This window comes from Pyxicephalus adspersus, chromosome 9, assembly GCF_032062135.1.
Source record: "Pyxicephalus adspersus chromosome 9, UCB_Pads_2.0, whole genome shotgun sequence".
Classification (NCBI taxonomy): domain Eukaryota; kingdom Metazoa; phylum Chordata; class Amphibia; order Anura; family Pyxicephalidae; genus Pyxicephalus; species Pyxicephalus adspersus.
The window spans coordinates 14,497,604-14,523,657 of record NC_092866.1 but is presented as its reverse complement, the minus strand read 5'-3'; the positions used below and the strand labels follow the sequence as shown (position 1 = coordinate 14,523,657).

General features: G+C 39.0%; 1 protein-coding gene across 4 annotated transcripts in view; it reads right to left on the bottom strand.

The window, feature by feature from the left end:
• CDH11 (cadherin 11) overlaps positions 1 to 25,723 on the bottom strand; it is an 85,252-nt gene extending 59,529 nt beyond the window's left edge. Inside the window, exon 1 of one of the 4 annotated variants that reach the window (XM_072422680.1) lies at positions 25,434 to 25,723. The gene's annotated coding sequence lies outside the window, so the exon portion shown is untranslated. Of the gene's footprint in view, positions 1 to 14,167; positions 14,253 to 15,724; positions 15,854 to 16,828; positions 16,919 to 25,433 lie in introns of those variants that run through there. The other 3 variants (XM_072422682.1, XM_072422681.1, XM_072422683.1) reach the window with 3 other exon arrangements.
• Positions 25,724 to 26,054: the final 331 nt, after the last annotated feature.

The following is a 26,054-nucleotide window of genomic DNA, read 5'->3' as shown; positions in this document are numbered from 1 at the left end:
TTGTCACAAAACCACTAAATACCAGTATGTTAATCTTTTTCTAAGCAATAGTTCCTTAACCTAATATGTGAAACTGCCACTTGGATTGTGGAATCCTTTAATATTTGGTTACATGACCTCTACAGAAGGGAAACTACAGCTTTCGAAAGGTATTTCTGCTCTTTTATATATGTTTATATGTAAGATATCTCATGGATTTCCCTTAGCATTTAATTCTCCCCCACAGATTGGGGTAGCATGCCAAACACAAGTTGATGCCTTCACAACTAGGTGAATGACCAATGCCTGGATTACCATCATGTACTTCTCAACCACAACATTTGTTGTTAGTTCAGCCAGTTAGTTGGGCAAGCATTGGTTCAACCTCAAAGAGTTCACAGGTTGAAAGAGCATTAACCAAAACCAGAACACACCTATTGAGGTCATGTTGGCCAACCTTAGTCAGTACAAATAGTGAGAGTAAATCTTTCTACAAAAAGCTTTATATTTATTGTATCTTAAAGTAAGATAAAAAAAATATAGACATAAGTGATATTTTTAGATACACTTTAAGCAAAATATAGGCAAAATAATAATTGTTATTATAAAAAAAATCAAGATATTTACACTTTTTAAACCAGATCTATTGCCATGGTGCCAGATATCATTAAAGTTGGTCCTTTTGGACACACAACATACTTCTCATAGTCTTTGTTAACTGGTATGAAACATAAAGGAATAGAGGCCAACACACCAAGCATCCTTATCGTGAAGTCCAAATTTTTAATAACTAACAGAACAAATGCTGCAACTTTTCGGAGTAGCACAGGTTCCCTAGCTTTGAGCCACATGAATCCAATTTTTCGAATCAACCTCTAATTGTATCTCTAACAACTCTTCCTTAAGACTCTCACTAGATATAACACTACACTAATTCTCTTAGTCATCAAAATGTACAGAAATCAAAAGTGACCACCGTCTACATCTATTTTCTATTATATCCCAATGTTACAAAATAATGAGTTCCAGAGTAGATAAAACACAGCTACATATCATCTCCCTGCCACTTAAGATGTCATTGTGCGCCAAACTAAAGCAAAGTGTTTTTGATTACTTTATGCCCTGTAGGTGCTAGGCCGATGGAACAGGTGAAGTTAAGAGACACTTTACAGTCGTATAAACCAGCCAATCTTTAACAAATTCAAGCCTGGGGGTTTTGTTTTAATGCAACGTCTGACCCAACCAATGAAATGTTTGCCTTCATTAGTGCAGGAAAGTGCCTCTAACCTCTCATTAAAAAGTTAACCATGGTAACTGTAGGATTTCAAAGAGACTTGGTGACATGCGTGGTGCCCGGGGGCTCTGGTAAAATAATATCAGGCTAACTGTATTCTGAGACGACAGACAACAAAAAATGCAATTATAACTAAAGGAAAAACTTGTTCCCCTCTCATGCTGGATTATACATTGTTAAAATGTTCTTGCGGGTTTTGGATGGACATGATAATCATCATCTTCAATTCTAAAGATATTCCAGATCTGGTATATATAACGAGATGTTTTTTCAAAGCCCAACTTTAGCCAAAACTTTGTGTGGGATTTATTTGTACTAAATATTTCAGTTCAACAGATGTACAAAAAAAATGAAAAAAGCATCCCACCAAAATTGGAGATAAGAGTATAATATTATACTGGAGACATAGACCCTGACTTTTTTGGAGTATCAATAGTACTTTCAAACATTGTAATCACATTATGATATTGCATGAGTGGCTACTTTAGCATTAATTAATTGCAACCCCAGCTTGATGAAGCAGGTCTAAGTGATAATATTGCTTGAGAGGCAAATTTAGCATGGCTACTGGACACTTCTGCAATTAATAGCCACCTACATTATTAACATGCTCGAATTCACCCCTAAATAGGTTTACACTGACCTTTTAAAATACATAGAGCAGTGTTTCTAAATCACACACCCCATGTTGGACTGCACAGCCAAGAAGGTGACTACTACTCCTCACTTGCTTGCCCCCAGTCTACGGAACAAAAAGCAACACTGATAAAGGATAAGTATATCTACAGTGTTAGGATAACTATCCTCATTGCATTCATACTCACAATTTTAGTATATTATTATTTACATTTATCAAAACCATTCAATATGGAGACCTACAAAGCCTAAACTCACCAATCAATTTGTTCCCAATCAGGAAAACCATTGTAATTGTAAGGAAGGCATAATGATATTGCAAAGTGGGATAAGCTATTGACAATAAAACAAAGGCTTGGTTGTTGGGTACTGCTTGCCCTAGCACCCTGAGACCAACTACAAAAGCTAACATAAAGGTTTAAGGAATTTATATTACGTATGTTTCATATATATTTTAGCTGCTTCTTTATTAGGAAACACAAAAGAGTCTTTTAAACTTGACTGTGATTCCGGTTTAATGTAACAATTGCTAGAAAAAATGAGCACTCACACGGAAAAGGGAACATCTATACAGCTTTCTGTTTTGTGAAATGCTTTAATTGAGAGTCACCAAAATATAAAGTCTAAATATGGGCCCTATTAAATAGAAAAACTTGCTTAACAAGGCCTTTTACATTTAAAGCAATGAAAGAACTGAAGAGTCAGAAACAGCTTCAGCCAGTGGAAGGAGAAGTGCGATAGCTAATTATTTCCGGATATTGGAGGATAGGTAACATATATGGTTGTGACAATAGACTCTGCATATATTACCCTGTTCACAGCAATCTGTTACCAATACTTTAATAACAAAATAGAACTGAGACTTTTATTTAGTAGTACTTATAGCATATATACAAGGTTGTGTTAAAGTTTTAACTCTATACGGTGGAGTATGGACAGTCAGTCATCTGAACACTAGTTTTTTTTGGTGGGTGTTCATGCCAGTGTATTGATCAAGGATTCCTGGTGCCAGTCTTATTTTGGGCTACAAGCCCTGGAAAATATATTTTAGATATTAGTTAATTCCTTCCCCCCCCCCAGATGGGTTAGTCATGGGGCAGCAGAGTGCCCCTTAGCAGCCTTTTTCTAGGAACACCATAAAAAATGTCATGTTCTGCCACAGCCCTTGTCATACTGCCAACTATAAATACCAGCAATAGTTAATAATTGAGTGTCATTCTTCGACAGACAGAGTCTCTAGGGGGGCTATGGATTGCACAATGGTGGTGTGAGCCTTGAGAAGTGCCAAAGTGCAGAATATAAGCAGCTCCTTGGCACACCAGGGTGTGGTAGCGAATCACCTGGCAGGAGAATGGTAAGAAATGCCAGCGTCAAAGCAGGCAGCAGACAAAAGTAGTCAGGAAAAAATCCAGGGGTCAAGTCTCAGTAATCCAGAGAATAGACTCCAGTGACACGTGGGTCACCAAAGACACAGGGGAACACAGGAAACACTGAAAGGATCTGGAGCCATGGGTGTCACAGGGGTCACCAAAGACACAGGGAGAACACTGGAACAGCGCAAAGGAACAGACAAGGAAACAACAGACTGGGCAAATATAAAAGGTTTACTCAGGAGCTGTACTGGGAAATCACTTGATTAACAGATAGGTGTGGAAAAAAGGAAGAAGAGTCTGAGCCAGCTAAATAGCCAAGGATTAATAAGAGGATATTTCCTGATTTGCCGCTGGGAGGGGCGATGTTAATAAAACTTGGAAAAGCAGGCACGCCCAGGATCAGAACTGCCCACACGCACAGGAGAGGTGTCCTGGCAAGATACCGAGGACAATGAGTCACACTTTCTCATACTTTATGAAAACACCTACAATATTACATCAGGAAAAACTCTAATGTTTCCCAACCAATTTCCTTACACATAACACCCGCCATAATTACACTTCCATTATGCCTAAATCAAACCTGTGCTGTGCCTACAAGGCAAATGAGAAAAAGTAGATCAGCAATAGCTAGACAGGCCTATGGGGGATTGTATGAATGGTATATGCAGCCAGAGAGGAGGGCAATCATTTACCTTATTGCTTTACCAATGCTTTAGGCTGAAAAATGCAAAAAGCTTCTGACTTTAACAAAATGTAGAATACAAACTCTATTAGCCATTTTAAACTATAACCCATAAAAACAACACATCTTTCAACTGAAAAAATATCTACAGATTATCAGTTCCCATCTTTTCCAAAAACATATGGAAGAATAAACATGAGTTGTATACACCCATTTCTCAACAAAGCATAGCTGTTGGTGGTGGGGATTTAAAAAAGATGTAGCATGGCTCCTGGAGAAATCGAATAATCTTATAATAAGAAATGGTGGCAAAGACAACAAATACCACCTAATAATTTTATTATTAAAATTATATATTTGCCAAAATACTATAATAGGAGCAATATAATTTTGGGCAGTAACTGGTACATTAATGTATGTAAACAGTCCGCTGCTTGGATAGCGTTTTCCTAATTAAAGAGAGAATACATCCGTGTGGGGTGGCCTAATATTTATCATATGAAAGGTCATATGCTTAGTCTCTTCTGAATGGTTGGTGGATACAAAGGTGAAGTGTCTTGCTCCTTGCAAGGGTTGTCAAGCAAGCCTTCTCTGCAAAGTTCAGATAAGAAGCAGGAGCTATTGGTCATCTTGAATGCCTTAGTATTGTAAAGTGAATGTTTTCCCCAAGGAGTAGAGAAGAAGAGATGGATTGTCTGCTATTCACACGGAAAAGACTACTGGAGTGCTGATAGACCTATGGTTACATCATGACCATTCTAAATTGAAGAAGCATTAAAGAGTAATAAACGTGATGCCTATCCAAGACAAAATGAAAGAACTTGGAGTTAGTCACACCATGGGATGGGGGTGGGGTGGGGAATGTGACCTGAAAGTTAGGATTTTGGTGTAGGAGACATAAAGAAGCACACATGTTTCTGGATTAGGAAACAGTGCCAGATCTTGGCCAATCAAAGCAATAAATATTCTACCATAATTAAAAGCTTTTTAAGGCTTAGGAAGCCAGTTGTTGACTTGTAGAAGTTATTTCCTTTTGGTGGGGGGGGCATTAATCTCTTTGAGGTATAAATAAGATTACCTAAACTTCTAGCTAGCCAATTCCTAATTTTAATAGCCTTCTAAACAACAAATCAATCCATTTGAGAAATCAATAGGCTCTAGAATCCCAAGTCACTGCTTATTCACGCGTCCATTCTCCATTTCCAATACCTAAAAAAGGTTTCATTTGTCTTTTAAATAAAAGCTTTTCACATCCCACCAATCTCGAGAAGAAATACAGGCTATATGTGCTAAGCGTGTGCATGGCAGGAATGTATATACTCGGTCATACTCCAAAAACCTTCCTTTTATAACTCACCTCAGAAGAGTTCCTTTTGCATTGATTTCTTCCGCTTCATCTCCGAATTCATTACAATACTATTAACAGCTTTGATAAAATCTTCTGCTGATTCAGTTGGTCGACTGCTTTCACTCTCAGGAAAAAAAGAAGCAATGAAGCTTCTACGGGGAAACTAAACAAAAGCACCAAAATATTTCCTCTGTTCAGTTAGCTTAATGAAATACATCCGAGCTTACATCCTCATGGCACCAAAACAAAAATGAGGTGAGCATCAAGTCTATCCACAGAAAGTTTAATTTGAACCTTAAAGAGAAGTTCCACCCAAAGTCAGCACTTCATGGCCACAGTACTACGCTTCCATGGCCTAACAGCCTTTATGTGCTGACCTTACTCTCATAGATGCTCAGCAGTAACCCTGGATAGGTAGGTTAATGGAGAACTAAATTCTTTTTATAGCTTTGTATGTGTATATATTAATAAGAGAAGAGACAGAGTTACCTATACAGGGTTGGGGTCTCTGTGTGCACTGTGTTAATGAACACTTTCTTTGAGAGATAGAAGATCATACCAAAAAACATTTACAGATATATCTAAAAAAAAAAAAATACTACTGGTGAAACTGTGAAAAAATTATTATTATAATTATCAGGTTACAATTGCAAAACATTGTTGCACAGTTTACATTGTATGGTACATTACATATGGTAGATAGCTTTATTCTGTGCCATGTTAGGCTCTAGAGCAGCCTTCATCAACCTTTTTACCCCAGAGAAACCTCTCAGTGTTTCTCAACCTTTTAAACATCGGGGACCCCCTGACGGAAAACTCTTCTATAGATACTATATCCGCAGCTTACTGTATTAGCGTGGTGGTCGATGTGAAGAATGCCTCTTACAATCTGCCCCACTTACAGATAGCCAAAAAGATCACTAAAATCTTTTAAATAGACCTCAGAGGCACACATTGCTCATTGATTGGTTTAGGAACCCCTAGCAACCCCTAGAAGATAACGTTTTCAGGTCCCAGGGAATCCCTGCTAAAAGCAATGCATTGCATGTCAATGGGAAAAACGTTCCCCTGAACGTTCCCCTGACAGTTATGGTTTGAATGCTCCCCTTTAGGACCAGCAAAATATTCTCTGGTGAAAGGATGTTAGCCCTGCCAAGTGGTTTTGGGACAAGAACTATGAAGGCACCTGCAAATGGATCATCCACAGCTAAAGGAGCCTTTGGAAACCTCTGGGGGAACCCGGTTTGAGAATGGTTACTCTACAGATTGTTACCCTCTGTACCCCATGCTCATATCACATATTTCCGATTGCTTTACTCTGTAGTCTAACTGGTACGCTAAATAGGGGTTTCAAAACTCCCCACTATATCCAAAATTAAACTACAAAACAATGGCTTAATATACCAAGGGGGAAGAATAAATGGCAATAAATCAGCCCTAAACCCCCAAGAACATGGGCTTGGTAGAATTTTGTTCTCTACCTTTTTTATCCCTGGTGTAACTATAATTATTGCAAACCTAACCGAAAAATACTTTTTGTAATTAAAAATAAAGAAAGAAAAGCATAGCGGTCAACATTCCCCTCGAGCACAAAGTATACCCAACATGCAGAGGGCATATAACGGTTAATAAATAAAACAAATGTACCGTATTACTATGGCAAGTGTTAACGAGGGCTAGGAATCTCTTCATGGCGACTTGGCACAAGCATCAAATACCAATTAGCACTAGCATAAGTGAAAAATTAACTACGGCATAGAGAGGAGGTCTGGCAAGCTGTCAAATGGGGATTGACAGTAGTGGATTAGCAAGACCTTCTAAAATGCCGCACATACTTTGCTCCAACTGTGCACGGTTACTCCGCATAGCACCTGTGCCGCTATTTCAGTGATTCCACTTGGAAGAAATAGATTGTACTGCAGTTTTTCTGTGGAGACAACAGCAGAGATAGATGAACAGAATTATCTAAGACCAAATCTGACCAGGATTGGTCCATGTCGAGGATAGAAGACATCCGGAAATTTGAGGATACGGTTTGTGATCTTTTAATTACATCTCTTGTGAACAGCTGTCGGGGGAAATGTGGAAGGACCAAAATTGTGTGAATTTGGTTGGTGGAATCCAAAGGATGCAGACAGCAAGGCTTCGTAGAGAGGCTCAGCTGTTATATACAGGCCAGAAGTCTGCATGGATTTTCTCTTTTCTGGCAAACAAAGCATTGGAGATTGATGACATTGACTTTATGATTGATATATCACCATCAGATATTTACATTGCTGGGTTATGTAGTGGGTTTGATGGATAGTTAGTGTTGTTTAGTGTTTAAAAAAGGACCTGTACTGTAGAATTTGTGCCCTCAAAAGGCAAACAAAGGACAGACAACTAGTAGCAGTATGGGCAGCATGGTGGCTCAGAAGTTAGCACTCTGGCCTTTACAAGTCCCAGGTTCGAATCTCGGTCAGGACACTATCTCTGCATGGGGTCTGCAGGTTCTCCCTGTGTTTGTGTGGGTTTCCTCCCACATTCCAAAAACATGAAATTAGGTTAATTGGCTCCCCCCCAAAAAATTGACCTTGGACTGTGTAATAATGGAAGTGTTTCCTATAGGCTGCTATTACCCCCCATTAATGTCTTGATTTTGTTGAGGTTTGTTTCTTTATGTTAGTAGTAATCTCTAATTGCTTGATGGCTGGTGGTGGAATTTTCAAGAAGAAACAGGATAGAGTAAAAAATCACAGATTCACAGAATAGATTAGGCAGAAGCATGGAGATTCCTCTACTCTACGTTCTCATGTGCAGCATGTACTCCTGCAAGCTTTCAGAAAAGAAACTGTACACTGATGACACCACCAAATTTTATCAGACTAGACTAGATAGAGATTAGAGGATCTCACACTGCAAATATACAGCTATAAAGCCCGAACTACGGCTATGCATACTGCAGTTTGCAATTTTGGTAACAGCACCATGTGTTCAAAGATCTTACAATTACCTTACAAATTCTGCAGCCATAGACTTCAATCTAAAAGTTTCCCTGCATATTCAAAATTAGCCTTATCTTAACAAAACTTCACCACTTATCAAAATATGATTTTCATACAGAAAACAACTTTCTAAAATTCCCTGATCATTCCTTTTGCTCAGTGCCCAAAGCTACATGTACACATCAGATCACTGTCGCTGTAAACAACCTTTTGTGGATAGGGAAGGGGGGAAGATGAGTAAGTGGCACCCCTCTGTGCTCTCCTCCATAGGAATGCCAGACGTATTGATAAAGGATTGAATGGTGATGACCACTGTAACAAATCAAATTTTAGACAAGCAGGACCTTTTGTCTTGGGTGACAATCATTTGACGTCTATATGTACCCTATTATTATTATTAACTAGTATTTACATAGTGAAGCATATTACACAGCACTTTCCAAACTCCATAGTCTTGTCACTGGCTGTCCCTCAAAGGAGCTCACAATCTAATGTCCCACCATAGTCATATGCCAATAAGTCATTCTAAGGTCAATTTGGGGGAAGTGGGAGAAAACCAGAGTACTTAGAGGAAATCCACCTGCAAACTCCATGCAGATAATGTCCTGGCCAAGATTTGATCCTGGGACGCAGGGATTACACACGTGCAATAATTATCGTTAGAAAACAAACGATTAACGACTGATCAACGATTATGCACGATTATTTTGAATGATCGTATTATGCACAATTCTGTATATGCTGTATCGATATGTGAGTTCATATATAATCCACCAATAATGTACACACTCTAGATACGATCGTTTGAACGATGCAGGAAGTGACATGTACAGGGGAAAGTGTACTCCAGAACAATCCACGATCACTGAACGACCGTACACACAATAGATAGCACCCAATCAGATCCGCCGGGACGGTAGTTCGTTTCCAGCGACACTGTTTATTCATCGGCATCGTTGGCCAGTCGTTGTGCTTTTTTTTGTTCATTTCCAACTATAATTAGTGCACGTGTGTTCGTAGACTTACGGATGCAGAGTCCAGAGTGCTAACCTCCGAGCCACCGTGCTACCCTAAGAAGCCAATAACTAGCCAAAGGTTTTTGACATTGGGGAGTAGCTAGCAGCCTCTTCAATGACACTGCAGTTGGGATATGCAAACAACAACAGAAGAAGACAATTAAAGTGAATCTTTTTATTCCCCAAACATGTAAACACAAGTGATACCTTCATAATCTTCTCCATCAGCTGTTTCAAATGTGCTGCTTATTGAAAGTGTAGACTAACCAGACTAAACTGTGCTCCACTGATATGTAAATTCTGACATTTTCTGAAAAGCCCATAAGTAAACCCTGATTTCCATCTTTAACCACTTTCCCTGGAGTGTCACATGAATGGTGAGATGTCTTTGACATGCAGGCTGCAATTGACAACCTGGCTTTTCTATATGATATTTAGGAAACCTAATGGGAGAATAACTGGGCCTTGGGGAAAAACCAGGGCAACGTATGTATTTAAACACCCTGCATTCAACTTAACTCTAGTCTGTTTTGTTTTCTTTTACTCATCCCCAAATCCTCTTGTATCAAGAAATAAAGCATTAAGGACCCACCCCCTAGGAACTTACCATCAGCAGTTGAATACCGCAAAACCAAGCCCCCTTATTACATGGGACCCAACAACTGCTTAAAGCAGAACTTGAAAAAAACGGGCAGAGAAGTTCTTTATTACAGAAGGGATAGGATATGTCTCCTCTGCCATAAAACAAACTTACCAGTCTGTTCACAATCTTCTACTAAATGTCTGCTGAGCTGCACAGATCTCTGTATAATTCTGACATACCCAGGTGCTGTGAATGAATAAAGCCCGGCTTGGCCAACCCAGAAGGCTGAGGACAATACAAGAGAAGACCATGCGAAGATGTGCCAGAGATTGAGGGAAGTTAAGTTTAGTTCTGCTTTACAAAGGCAATGAAGATGTATGACATCAGGTGACTATATCAAAGACCCTAAAACAAAGGCATGTAAAAAAAATTGGGGGTGAGCTAAAACTGGAATTGGGCTTTAAAGAGGATGTATCATCACTTTTTTTTTCTTGGGTTTGTTTTTTTTTCTAAATATATTTTTTAAAGAAGAGTAGGCCCCTTTCATACTGGGCCTGGTTTATTATGATCCAGCAAACCTGTAATGGATCTGGTCTAGCATTGAAAACATTTGCTAACAAGTAGCAAATGCCTTTTAAGAAATCCATTCCAGGTTTGCTGGATCACCCAACTTCACTATTGAAAGTGTATTCTCTCCAGCCTTGGAGAGCTTTAATAAATCAGAGCCAATGTCTTTACCACCGCAAAAGTAAAAACTGAATGGAAAGCCCGGGGCTTCCTGCTATACCTACGTCACATATCCCAGGAGGCTTCAGGCTGCTCCTTCTGCCTATGCCCAATCTCAGACATGCACAGAAAGGGCTTCTTCCCACATTGTAAATTCTCTAATCTCATGCATGCACAGGTATTTTTTTTTACATCTACAGAAGCATCTGATTATGTGTCTGCAAAGTGCAAGATCAGGGGACATAGGCAGAAATGGGAAGACAAAGGTAGAAGATGGGGGCGCCTGGTGTCTCCTCCACACTGGGACGAAGAACGAATCCAGGATGGCAAATGGAAGCCAAATGTAGAGGGATCGAGGGATGCAAAAGTAAAGGTAAGTGCCCTTTTTTATTTTAATGGCATTAAGGCACAGGATGGCGTCTGCTATATATCGGGTGCTTATTTGAGGTTTTTATTTTGAACACACTACATCTCCTCTGATCATTAAGAAGACTTTATCACTGAGCCGTGACTGATCATCATACCGGTATTACCTGACTCTTTTATTCTCTATAAATACAAAATATCTTCGATTTCCTCTAAGCATCAATTTTGAGCTCAAGCCTGCGACAGTCACAAAAGATCAGCAGCTTATCACCCTGTGCTGTGTTTATGGTTCTATTCTCACCATTTTTCATTTACTTTCATCTCTGCACTGTATTTTTGAAGTGCTTCTCTGTTAGATACATGAAAATAGACAGCAAATCTCTTTAAATCAGCCTTTACTCCTCTCATCCTTTTTACGAACTCTGGAGACAAAAAAAAAAATAAAGTTATGCAATTCCCCCAAAACTTTGCAGCGCGGTGCCCAGACATCGCTATAGGTAAGAGGAGCCACTGACTAGAAAGATGTTAATCCTGACAAACTGCCTGAGCATTAGGCTGAACCACAGCTAGATTGAATTCTGTCTCCCTGGAGACTTTGTACATTGCTGAAGGTAACAAACCATCTTTGCACAGTGCCCTGAGATGCACATAGGCCAGCGGTTGAGATTTACGGAAGAACATTACTGCCCTCTAGTGATTACTCTCATGTTCAAAAAGAATAATCGTCAGCTATTAAGGTAACGGCGTGTTCACTGAAGTGGCTGTGCTCATCCACACGTTTAACTCTTTTGTCTCTCAAATTGGCAGCTCTGAAATATCCCGCGGACAATTCTACAATCCTTGTCACTAATTATCACACATAATCATATCCGTAGCTGTTTGTATTTTAAAAATAGTTTCCATGGACACTTCCGAGATTCAAAGTTGCTACATAGAAAATTGATTTTGAGGACAATGGAGCAATATTTGTCCAATCATGATCCAATTCTAAAGGCAGAATATATATTTTAAATGTTTGGGGTCTTTTAAATAATTCATCAAACATTTTTTGGTGGAGAATTTTCCAGGTCCATGTGTTTTCAATGGCAGAGAATTTTTAGTGAATGTCAGATTCACTGCTTTTTAAGTGGACCCCTTTTTTCTAGACAATGGAACATGCTGGCCAGTCATTATCAAAATCAGGACATTTAAAAAAATACAGTGTTTTCAGTTCAAGCATCACATCACCCATGTATGGATCCTCTTTCTAATGGATTTTACAATACAAATAATGCTTAAAGTGTCCCTGTGCACAGAATATGGACGTTTGGGCCTTAATATATTCCTAACAAGCAACCAGCTGACCTCTTTAGCTGCATGTATTGTCAAGTAATTCATTCTCAAAGATTTCTACAAATACTCCAAAGTTGGGTTTTCTTACAGCTTACAAACATGATGTGTTTACATTTGTTGGTTGGTACATTGCCTATATTCTTTCCATTCTTCCATGATGCCTAAGTTTGAAGAGATGGATAGGAACTTGTTTTAGACACCATCACTGTTTGTTTCAATCCACTGGCCCACCTAAAACTATTTTCTAAAGTAATTTCATCATGGTATTGAGTACAACATAAGGCCAGCCGTTCCCCATGTTCTTTATTGTATGTGACGATGTAGAAGTGCCCATCCAGTGCAGAAGAAAAGGGTGATGGTAGCAAATATATTTGTTTACCATCTCTTAATGTTTAGAATATTTATATGGCACTGTCCTGCTCTGAGGTTTTCTATAAAATCAGGAAATATTGATAGTAAAGGCAATGGAAATAAGAAACAAAGCGTCTGATTTACTACAGCTCTCCAAGACTGGAGATGACAGATTATCATGGGGGAACCTGGTTGATCCAATAAACATGGATCTCATAAAAATATTTTGCATTTTGGCAAATGTTTTCAATCCTGGACCAAATCCATTCTAGGTTTGGTGGATCACCCTGATTGTCCAATGAAAGTTTTAATAGATCTAGCCTTATGAAAATTTTTTACACTTAGTTTAGATCGCTGTTAAATTTGAGTTTCACATGTTTGATCTAGAAGACCTGATCCAGGACAATATTCCAAACCAGGAATTCCCTTGAAAGACAGGGGCAGTGGAGTAACTATAATGCACCTGTATATGGTAGGCTTCCTTTATCTGTCTATAACGAGCAATGCCTTTTATTCTGATCACAGTGGAGGTATGCAGTACAAAGACTGCAGCAAATTCAGAAATTGCAATCAATCCAGGTCTAGCAGAGGTGCTTCACTGGGTGACAACAGTGCCTCTACATGCAGGTATCTTATTTTTAGGCCTTGAGACATTAAAGAACTCCAATACATAAAGTATTACATGGATTAAAAAAACACTTTTTGTAAGAATTCAGATATATCTAAAAGCTTATTGTTTCAGAAGTGATACTCTTGTTCTATTACCAGCATTAGACATAAGAATGTCCATACCTTCCTGAAGAATATGCCTAAAATATCAGTTACCAGAGCCTGAAAGCAGAAGGAATATGATGAAACTATGGGGTTGGGAGCCAGAAGTATAGTGAGAGGAAGAATGCTATTCATATTGCAAAGATAGTAAGGGTATAAGCTGAATGAGCAATATATAAGGAACGCTGTTGTAATGTAAGCAAATGTGCAAATGTGCTGGTATTTTTGGACACAGTTACAGAATTACCCAAATAACACAAATTTTCCATGTTCTTCATAAAACAGAATATTTTAGGTGTACATGCATCTAAATACCTTTTTGTTAATCAGTTATTAACACAATGGGCATCCTACCACCTCCATTTTGCTTCTCCATGGACAATTTTCCATCTTTTTTTTCTTATTATTAGGGTCTTACTTTAGTTTTACTGACCTTTTATTATAATGGACATTCTAGTTTGGGTTATGCAGACAGAAAACTGCAAAAATAGGATTGAATATTATAATAAAATACATCAGTCTCACTATTAAAATTGAAATGAAAAAGTGATCTATCTAGCCAGGAGGGTTTCTGCAAACATCTATAGTGCACTAGAAGGTCATGGTATGTTCCTTCAACCATCACTTTCTCTGGGTGTGGTATGTATCCTATGGTAGAATCACAAAAAAAAACATACAAAGGGTAATCACAGATCAAAAGGGATACAAAGCTTTAGGATGTACCAGCATCAGACCAGTGAACTGCGAAATCCTCAGACAAGAGCCAAACAAAAGGTAAGCACCGGAGGACAACCCGAAAGGCTTATTGGGATCTCTGTGCCGGAACTCCAGGTCTCCAAACCTTTTATGGAATAAAGTTTCCTGCCATAAGCTTCTGTGGTCCACTGTATCGATTTGGATACATCCTGCTTCTAACAGCTTTGCAAACACTTTGAAGCTACGTGCTTATTGGCCTTGTATTTCAGAATATTTTTTTATTCACTTGCAATGCTAGCAAATATTACTACTGCAAGAGTCAATTCCCAAGAACAGTCACCTCCCTTCTTGCATACCAAAGCCCTTCCTACTTCCAAGACTGTTTATTTACAGCTGGTGCTGGACAATTCTAAGCCCTTACCTCTCAACATAACAATTTGTGTAGCATTCAGGGGAAGAAGTGTAGGCGAGTAATGCAGAGATTCTGCTGGACCTGCTAATATCACCCCCAAGATGGCGGCACCTTGGAGCAGTCCCAGGGCCTTTCAATAAATACACAAGATTTTTTGGAGAACAACCAGATCATGGCACAAATATATCCCTATATGTTCTATCCCCTAGAGATAAGAGCTTGAGGATCATGTCTCTGATTCACCCTCCTCCACCACCATATCTGTTGCCGACTTTTACAGATCCTATGACAATCCTCTGGACAAGCGAGAAGTTACATTGCCTCTCCACCCAACTGTATGCTTGGCATGAGTATAGAGCCAGACTGTACACAGAAAGCTGAAAGTTAGCCAAGAAAAAGGCTGTTTTTTCTGGAGCAAAATGGATTTTGAATGCCAAAGCCAACCTCCATGTGACAATGTTACAGTGAGTTTAGTTGTACTTTCATCTTTTTACTTATTGCCTACTTTAGTATTCCCCCCAGAGTTGATTGAAGCTGGGTGGGAAGAAACTGTAAGCGGTTGGTGACCCCTATATTGTGACTCAACCTTTCAGTAACCACCCAAAACTAAAAAATGCCGGGCAGTGCACCCAGCTAGAAGGGGCTAGGGAGAACATTGTACTTTAAATCACGTTTACATTAGAATGTGAGCCCTTTTGAGGGACAGTTAGTGTCATGACTATGGGCTTTGTAAAGCACTGTGTAATATGTCAGCGCTAAATAAATAGTGTGTAATAATATTAACACTATTATTAAAAGGACATGTCCATAAAAGACTACATAGGGTGTCAATGCTGCTGTGTGATCACACTACGGAATGAAAAATGGTCATTCATCCAAGTAACTTTGTTACAAAGGGACTCAGGAAAGCAAAACAAACACACACTACTACATTACTGACATTTGTTCTACTTTTATATATCTTAGAAAATCCACATGAACACAAAGAAACTCAATGCAGGCGATGCCCTATTTGCAAATAAAACCTGGAATCTTCTGCTAAAACCACTTTTCCATCATTCCACCCATTTCAGCATATTTAACCAAATTGCTGGGACATTAACCATCAATGTTCGACCAATTCAGACATTTTTAGTATGACTTACAAAAAAATGACTAGCTATCGTCCATACCTGGTTTGTATTTAATGCCCATATTTAGCCTCATCCAAAATAGCCAAATAATAGTCAGTAAGTGCATTAAAAGCAGCACAGGGTACTTCAGCTGAGCTGGAAAACCTGTTGAGTTGTAGTACTCTATAAAAGACATGAAGCATGAGGACCGGGACAACACATACACAATCTAAGCACCTAAGCATTATCTACAGAACAGAGAAGTGAGGCTGTGGTTAAGCTGATGCAATAGGATTACTGTGCTAAGTATCTGTGTGAAAAGAATTATTAATAGCTCTGCAGAAATAGTTACAAACTTTGTCCAGAAGCTGCCAAGAACAAGACAATAATCCGCAATGATCGGGAATGGGGAAGTATACAAAAAAAAGCAAAATAAAAAAGTTTTATATCAGTCACATTCAGCTGCAGACTATTACACATATACAGGGTGGAAATTCTTCTTTGTTGTGGGCTATATTGGGGACAAGAACAGAACGCAGACAGGGGAAATTCCAGCTTCTCCTTTGGTCCATTCTTTATCATAATTATTATATAAGGTGGCTAATATTTCCGAAAGCATTGTATATTACAAACAATTGCTTTGCATTTTTTTTTGGGATCCCAAAGTTGCTGATTGCCTTCAGACATTTTATGTCTATAGGTATGTGATACAAAATGATCTGCACATGACTGTGGGCACAATATGTCCATGCAAGAAGGGCATGACTACACAGCAGGGCAATTAAAGAACAAGAACAGAGCGTTGTCACCCCATAACAATAAATTATTCCTGCAAAATATTATCTTAGTGGAAGCTGCAGATTTAAAAAGTTAAAAATTATTATATAATATTGTTCAGATTATATAAAAATTTGAACCATGTGGTGCAGTAGTAGTGTAAGATTTTTAGAACACATTAATAGCACTTTGCATGTATTACTATAATAGCACTAATAGCATTGTAATGGAAACCGATACAGTTTTCACATATCTAAAGCACAGAAGTCTAAATCTTAGAATAGAAATTTACAGCTATACACAAAAATATATGAACTGTTACAGCTGCAGAAACCACAACAACTAAATACAAAGTTGTATTACATATATGGAAAATGTTTCACATACCAAAGGATTTGTAATTCTGGTTGCCTGCCAGATGGCTTGGCCAGGTCACCGACCTCCACTGCAGATGTAATACAGACTGAGCAAGAACACAGCCCCAGCCTATGGACTGGACAATAAACAATCAGCTTGAAGACTCATCATGCTTCTCAACTTCACATCAGCACAGCTTGGACAACCCAACCCTCCCCACCCCTGCATATAAGTGCATAGTAAAGGAGCATCAGCAAACTCATCATGCTCTTATATTTCTTATGAGCACATGTGCACCAGCCTGATTAGTTCCTAGTGCTGCTTCTAATGCTGCAACAGACTAATATCAAGGCAAATTCAATAAATTGTACTATTTGCATTTACCAAAATATTTTAATACCTTTATAAGCACGTTTATTCTGAAGCTCAGCTCTGCATGAAAGAAACCTAACCCTAACCAAAAAAAAAGAATGGGAAGAGTATGCAGCTTCAATTATTTTATATATGTGGATATTATATAACACTCCAATTTATGGATTATGAAAGTTAAATATAGTTCATCAATTTCACAGTTCAGAAATAAATACTTTATTAAGTGAACTTCAAACTAACAAATACTCTTGGTACACGAGTGCATTTGAGGCAACTAGAATCCTCCTGTATAAATTTTATTTTATTGTTATGCATTGTATGAACTATCATGGAAATACATGTTCCAAAAGGAATAGTTATTGCCTTTAAATAATGAAATTTGTTTAAATGTTTACTGAACAAACACTATGGCTGTCTATAGAAGGTGGATATTGCCTATGTTCCTCATTCTACAGATTAAGCTAATGGGTGAAACTGTAATCCGTGTTTGTTGGCGATCTCTGTAGGGTGCACCAGGGCTGTCCTTGTGTGAACTACATTCTACTGATTGATGAATTCCAATACAGCTATTAGACTTCTGTTGACCAAAAGTATTGCTGCAGTGCAATTGCATCCAGAGATCATTGCTCGTTTACAGGTTTGGTTGCTTTAAACCACGTTGTTGATTACACCAAAACAGGCATCAGTTTTTTGAAGCCGCTTAGCTTCCTTTAATGCTGTGCCCTTATCTATTTATTCTTCCATTCATTGCCGGCCACCACATTTCCTTTTGGCAAAGAGGAAGCACTGGGTAAGCTCCAAGTCACCTCTCCTGAACTGGATTTAGCATTCTTTTATTCACCTCCAGGTGATAAGTTCTGGTGTTTGGCTGGCCATTTACCCAAGTTTTCATTGTAGGAATAGGAGAAATGTTTCACATACCAAAGAATTTCTGGTTGTTTGCCAGATAGTTTGACCAGATCATTGACCTCCACTACAGATGCAACATATCAAGCACACTGCCCAAGCCTATGTAATACACAATGAAGAATCAGCTTAAAGAGTCAACATGCTTCTCAACTTCTATCACATCAGCACCACTTGAACAAGAACAAACCAACCCACCCCTCCTGCCATTTATCCACGTCTTCATTGAGGGTGGAATGGGAGAAAGAAACATGCATTCCATACCCAGAAGTATAGCCTACATCGATGTTTCTCAAGCATTGTTTAGTGGAACTCTAAGGTTCCTCCAGAGGTTGAGGGGTTCCTTGATTAATAAGAATATTGTGACTCTCCGGTCAGTTTAAGTGGCCCCAATGACCTTTTTGGCTATCTGTAAGGGTGGCATTCTTCCCAATGCTCAGCAATGTAAGAGGAATTCTTTCCCCGACCACCATGACCAATTACCACAGTAATCATAGTAGGGGTTACCTGAAGACCTGAAAGTTATTTTAAAGGGTTCCCTTCCATGTAAAAAGGTCAGGAGAGGCTTGCCTAGAAAATCAGAAGAAAGGTGAATAAATATGAAGAAGTTATTGGATATCAAAATAAATCTTTTGATTTCAGTGGAACTACATTTCCAATAATAAACTTTTGTTGGCTTATCATCAAGAAACCGGAACCTATTTACTTACTCAATCCCCTCAAGGGAAAAGGTTGCCAAAGTTGGAAGCCATGACACGTGTAATCAGACTATACACAAAACCGCACAACCTGATGAAGCTGTAATTACCATAAACAGTGCACATTGTACCAATACCACAAAGAGGTAACATTATAATTATATACAGCAATGTGACTGAATAAATTCTATAAAAATAACAGACAACAAAACCAGACATTACAGGATGAAGGAGAAAATAGCCAAGTGTCAGACTGCGAGATCTAGATTTAAAAAATCCCTAAACCTCCACAAGTCATATATACAGGAGGGGAAAGTTGGAGGGCACAATAACTCAGCAAAGCCAATCACATCACCTTCTAGCAATCCTTGGAATGGAACTAGATTTCTGATTGGTTGGCTGCTAAGGATTTTCATACATTGTCACATCTACATGAACCATGCATTGATAAGCCATGTTTTTGGCCCTCTTTATACCATACTGGTATCACTATGCTAACAAAACTCCCCTTGGGTCTCAGTATAGAGATCTCATCACTCCAGGCCACCCCCATCCCTTCAATACGATGGTCATTTATTAGTCAGAGAATCTGGCAACTTACTAGTTTGCTGAATGTTTATACCAGCTTTGTTCTGACAGTCCCTCCTGGGCGGTCCTTGGGGAATAAAAAGTAACAAAACGAAAGATATGCAAATCTATTTATGACAATCTTGCAATGTATCTTGCGGACCAATTTATGTTAAAGAGGTTGAATAGGAGAGCAAACAAAGCAAAACCTGTGTTTAGAGATTTAGTTTGGGTTCCTTGACCCCATGGGTATCAAACATGATATAATAAATTGGCGTCAATGTTGGCCTTATTCTCATATTGATGGATATGTGTAATGTGTATTTTGAACCAGGGTTATTTTATCTTACTGTGCATGACTTACTGCCCTACTTTGTGAGTTCTTAACATAGAAGTTATTAGCTTGGTTGAGAAAACCACAATTGCCACCCTGTGCTTTTATACAGATCATCAGATACAAGAAAAAGTCCTTTACCTCTGTAAGGATTGCCCTTCATGCACAAGTTGCCTGGCTGCCATGCTGATCAAGGAGTAATATTACTCTAAGGCTATGACCCAGTAAAGTTTGCAGATCCAGCACTCCAACTTTATGAATTTTTATAGATTGCTTACTCAGAAAATGTTGAATCCAGAGACACCCTACAGAGAGTTCAACAATGGCAGCCTACCTATGTATTCTAGTACAGGTGCCTGAGAGTACAAGAGAGTACATTCTAGTACAAGAGAGCCTGTCACAAAGCAAAGAATGTTTGGGTTCTCAGTCATTTACTAACTAAATCAGCTACCATTTTAAAGTCATTTGGTGTGCTCATTTAATATAATGGTGGCTCAGAGATTAGCACTCCTTGCAGCGCTAGGTCCCAGGTTTGAATCTTGACCAGGACACTGTCTGCATGGAGTTTGCAGGTTATCCCTGTGTTTGCATGGGTTTCCTCCCACATTCCAAATACATACAGTTAAGTTATTTGGCTTTCCCCAAATTGACCATAGACTGTGGTAATGAGATATGATTATGGTAGGGACATCAGATTGTGAGCCCCTTTGAAGGACAGCTAGTGACATAACTATGGACTTTGTAAAGTGCTCCTTAATATGTTGGCGCTATAACAATTCTGTGTAATAATATTAATAATTTATGGTTGAATATAATACAATACTCAGTTTGCAGATCTAAACAGAGGGAGCCAAATCTGCTGGTTTTGATTAGGAAACAATCGAAACACGAACTTAAAAAAAAAGCAATTTCTGATCTGCAACATTCCGATCTGGTATCACATGTCACGGGTTGGCTTTAAACCATCCTAAAGAACAGGCAAACCATAGCAAGCTAACATGCTGATGCCCTACAGAATGTATAATGATTAAAAAAGAAAAAAATGGCCTCAAACTAACCGTAGCCCCTTCACAAGGCAACATAAGGCCTTCATTAGGCCCTGGAATGAAGAGAACATGAGCGAAAGAAATGCAAACGCCTGAAGATTCTGGAGTAAAGTGCCTATGTAAAGGCAATGAAAACATCAGACGGACCTGTGAGGGAATTATTACCAGATGTGGAGATACTGTAGCTCTAACCCCTCACTCCCACCCCCACCAATTCTGCACTTCATACACCTCCTCACACTTCCCCCCACAAAATAACAGTCCGGGGGCTTGCTTGTGAGCCTTCCAGGGTCTTTGACAGCCTTGAAAACAATATGCCTTGCAGGAATTTTTTGTCTTACTGCTGAGAACAAACTCTTTCCAGATGAAAAAAAGGGGCATTGTATCTGCATATTGAAGGTATCAGGGTGATGGGGCCAGCCAGGAAATGGGAGTCAAATGCCACAACTCACATAACTATTGTGTCACAAAGTGCCAAACCTTCATTAAAATACCCTAGATTTTTTTTTCCATTGCACATTAAGTCGGCGCTATTGTTGCCTTGTCTGGAAGTCATTAAAGAAGAAAAAAAAAAATGAATGCAAGTAAACAAAGGAATAGTTTGACTTTTAGTTGCTTGTTTCAATGTAAAACACAGAGGGTCTCACTTATGAAAGTTTGGAAACGAGGTTCATGCGTTGGACAAAGAGACCATCGTATACTCCCCTTCATTTTTATAACCAGCCAAGAAGACCGAAGCTGTTGGAACCGTTTGAACGCTAGGAGCTGACTTATTTATTGGGTTGTTGTACTATAAAAGGAGAATGCTCAGTAATAAACTTTCTTTGGATATAGTTTGTTCTTTATTGTTAGTTAATTGACTATACAAAGCTATGGTGACCCATATACCATACCAATAAGTAGGAATTATTATTAAACCTACTCCAGGATCATAATTTAGTTGGCTCCTATAGGCTTGGTGGACATTTTCTTCTTATGGTCATTTTTAAATATTAACCAGAGGACTATTCTTGTTTGGACCCATGTTCAGTGATGTCCTTGCTGGGTAGGGCTTGTTAGAACAAAGTGTATTGCTATTACATACATCCATTATATACATGAAGAAATGCTCTCAGGTTTCTACTCACACTTTACTACTTCTTCTTCTACTCCGGATACAAATAGATGCCTAAAATTCCTAATTCTCTGTCTTATAATATATAGACCCCACCTCTTAGATTGTAAGCTCTCTCTCTTGCTGGTCTATTGTATTAGTTTGGTATTTGCAACACCTATTTAATGTACAGCACTGATGGCGCTTTATAAATACATAATAATAATAATATTAATTCAAATTTTAAGGGATCAACACATGAAGAATTAACCCAAACTGGTGTTTTAAATTTCCAAACTACTTATTAAATGCAATGTTGTCATTCTATTATGATGGCAATAAACAGCAAAATATTCTACATACAAATTGCATTTTTAATACAGTGGAAACACACAGCAATCAACTCCAACCAATTGCAAATTGCCAAAAAAGCCAAGTCATGAATTCTAATTTCTGATTGGTCACAATGAATAAATGTTAATCACATTTGTGAAATAATGCTCCAGGTTTGCCAATTCATCCAACTTCAAAAGAAGCATTTTCATCCAACAAAAGGCCCTTTGGTGGAACAACTAACCATAACTTCTTTCATATACTTAACTACAAAAAAAAAAATGTCTACTGAAAGAATGCTAACTTTTATGCTGTTACACATAAAGGCCGTTTTATATTGTGCTACAAGACCTGATCATCAATTCACAATGTTATTGTTTCCTTGAGACTTATTAAATAACGCTGAAGCAATATTCCCTATGGCACATTGGCCTTTCACCTTCAACGCAAGTCTGGTACCAGAAAAACACAGGCTGCATTGTATAGTCTACCCAGATCATTATTTGCTGTTGGAGGGCATAAACTTAATTGTTTGGAGGAGAACTCTAAACTTAGCTCTCATTGGTTAACCCCCTACTAATTAGTCACAGACAGATTGGGTGCAGGCTTCTTAAACAAAGCCTTACTTTTTATATATTCTTTGCCAAACTACTCTTGTAAAAAAAAGTAAAGTAAAACTATTTATCAGAACTAAAGGGCAAAAAGAAAACTTCACAATTCAAGAATACCAATAAAAGTGTCAAATAAAATAATCCAAAGGTAGTTTTTTTTTTTTTTTAAATCTGCATTACATTTTTTTACTTTTTTTCTAAATTCGGCAGTGTGAAAATGATCAAAAACAAAACGAGAGCTAGTGATTTATATTTAATGTGCCATCAGTGTTTTAGGCCTGAAAGTTTGAAAGAAATTCAGCAACCTTTATAAAAAGTAGAGAGTAGTATAGGCTGATACAGTTGGATACCACTTAAACTACAGCCTTTTTGTATCTGGAATTCATTTTCTCTTCCGGTAAGTTCACCTCTTTGTGTAAAAGGGGGGTCGGATACACGGCTTGCTGAAAGGTCATCTGGCTACCACTGGGGAGCTGGCCATTCTTGGTGAAACTTTAAAGACGCTCAACATAATCATTACAACTGGAAAAAAAATCATTACTGCATCGTTTTTTATAACATCAGAGGTTAATATGGAATATATTTAGCCAAGGTTTGATTCTGCACCAATTTTCTTGTCTTAACTGCCCAGCCTATTGAACCTGGACTAAACAAGGTATATGTATCATTGTTCTTGGTGCGTTTTGCCTCAAGTGAAACATTTTTAGAGGCTCCTAACTCTTAGTGATACAACAGTTGCATTTAATAGTTGATTGCTATTTTTTTTTAACAATAGTCCTTTTACCTCCATTACTATGTATCCCATAGTCCAGTTTATGGGAAGAGTATAATAAAGTGTTAGTTCTCTGTTCTGCTGAGGTCTCCAACTGTGACAGTAATAAAAGAAAGGACCTAAAATTCCCTTCTCGTAAAAATTCAGACACTTCACAATCATCCACTTGTCTGCTGTGTCCTCAGCGGAAAAAAGAATTGATTTAGACACACTTTATAATAGCAGCTGAGGACTTGCCGGTTTTAATTAAATAGTAAGCTTATTTTATTGACAGAGTACAAGTGATATGGAGGAGCGATCAGTAGGGCTGGGTGTCTACAGCCTGAAATATATATATTTATTAAAGAGAATAGACGGACATGGCAACAGCTAGGAGGGTGAAGAAGAGATGAGTCTTTCGTCGGTCTGTTATTCTTTCTCAGTCAACTGTTCCATGATTAAATAATTCACAAGAAAATCTATTCTTTGTGGGGGATGTAATTTCGACCACAGTTCTATCTGTGATCATTTGAAAGGCTATTAAGGCAGATGGGGCGAGCTTTACTATGCAGTGCTGCAGCCTTCTTACCAATCATAACTGCTAGACTGGATATAATCTAAGCAAAGGGGTACAGACATGCGTTGAATGAATATGAAAGGCCACCTACCCAATGGGGTAATGGAAAGTATTGGATGCTGGAGATAGGAGCTACCTTGTCCCTCTGTTACCTAAACAGTGCAAAATGCAATAGATTCTTCAACATTTTCTGCTCTTTATTGGGTCACCCCCTCCACTGCAAAGAGTTTGCTAATAAAGATACCCTAAGGATGCCTCCGACTACAGCCACAGGATGTGTTCTAAATTAAATATTTAGGGTCCTTTGCATGAAATCAATGAATCTGGGGGAAGGTTAGAGTCGTTTGCATCATCTGCAACCAAAGCTCTTTTCAGACTATTTTCTTTGGCAGGGCTTAACCCTTTCCAGAGCAGAAGGCCTTTATATTAAAGGGGCTCGGTGGTCAAATAGTTAACGGTGATGGTTTAATGGCACCGGTATGCAGCAGCTGCCTCTCCCACCATGGCAGCCAGACCCCCCAAACACATGAACCCCCTAAATAAATATCAGCATCACACATGCAGAACAGATGCTGCTAACCCCTGCTGTGCCAAAGGGCTCTCTAAAGCTTCCCCTGGTGCAGAGTTTAGGATGCACAGCAGGAAAGAACTCTTCAGCCATTTCATTGTAAAAGGTAGATGAGTTGATGAGAGAGTTTATATTCAGATATCCCTCCACCACAGGAGGGGTTAACTCTTTCTTAGGCAGAGGGAAAGGCAAATGTGTATTGCCGTTACCACTTTGCCAGGAGAAAGGTGATAACAGCTGGGTACCGTTAGATCAGTAAGATGCCCTGGAATGCTTCCTCCTGGCACAGAACTGGTTAAACCTGAGCCAAATTAATTGAAAACTGGATTTTTAGATTCCGGAATATATCCTCTTTTGCATATCTCATCCCAAAAAAAGACACCTCCTTCAGAAGCCAACGTATCCAGATATCTCAAAAACATAGAGGGGGAAAACCAAAAATAAAAAAAAATGCATTATAAAAAAAAAAAAGTAAACACAGCCAGATCAGAACCACAATGACACAAATCAGCCAAGCCATAAAGATTCTTCCTTTTTGGGGAAGTATGGATAGAGAGGTATTATAGCTCCAAGGAACACGTAAATGGCTCCAAGGAATACGCAAATGGCCAAACAGTTGCTCCTAGCCCAAGCTGGCTTCTAAGTTCCTCCAGGAGTCAATACATCCCCCAGGTTTGTTCATTGCCAGCTTCGCCAAGATCCCCTTGTGGCATCCACTCAACTCGCAAGAGGATGCAAAGAGATGGGAGATAGATAGAAGGTCCCTTCTGGGTCCTTACCTGGGTGTCTTGGCTTCTTCAGTTGGCAACCACAGAGGAATATTAAGGTCCCAGTCACATGGAGAGCTTTTGGAGACCCAGCAGCATCTTAAAGTCCTATACACTCCAAGCCTAGGAAGGAGGAGATCCAAGTGAAGCTTGCAGCTTCTGGCAAGGAATGCAACAGAGAAAGAGAGACAGAGAAAAAGAGAGAGAGAGAGAGAGAATGAAGGGGAGGGAGGGGGCCAGGCTAGAGAGCAAGCTGCTGACGGAGACAAGGAGTGGGGGGCAGTGAGAAGAGAATTGCATGAATAATTGTAGGAGGCAGGGGTCTCTGAGCCTCTTTCTTGACTTGTGAAGATGAGGAGTGGTGTCCATCAGAGGTGACCCCTTAGCTCTCCTCTGTATCTCACTTACTGATGACAGATGCTATCTAGAATAAAGTCAGCCAAAAAGACCGGATTGATGCAAAGCAGACTGGGCAGCAATGGAAGCATATTGAGAAGATGGGAGGGGTGGCGTGGGATGGGATGGGGTAAACCCAACGCCAGACACCGGCAAATCCAATTAAGCTTTGACAAAGATCGCACACCGATGGGCACGTTGGCGACTCAACAAAGGGACGTATTTTTGGCCGATGGA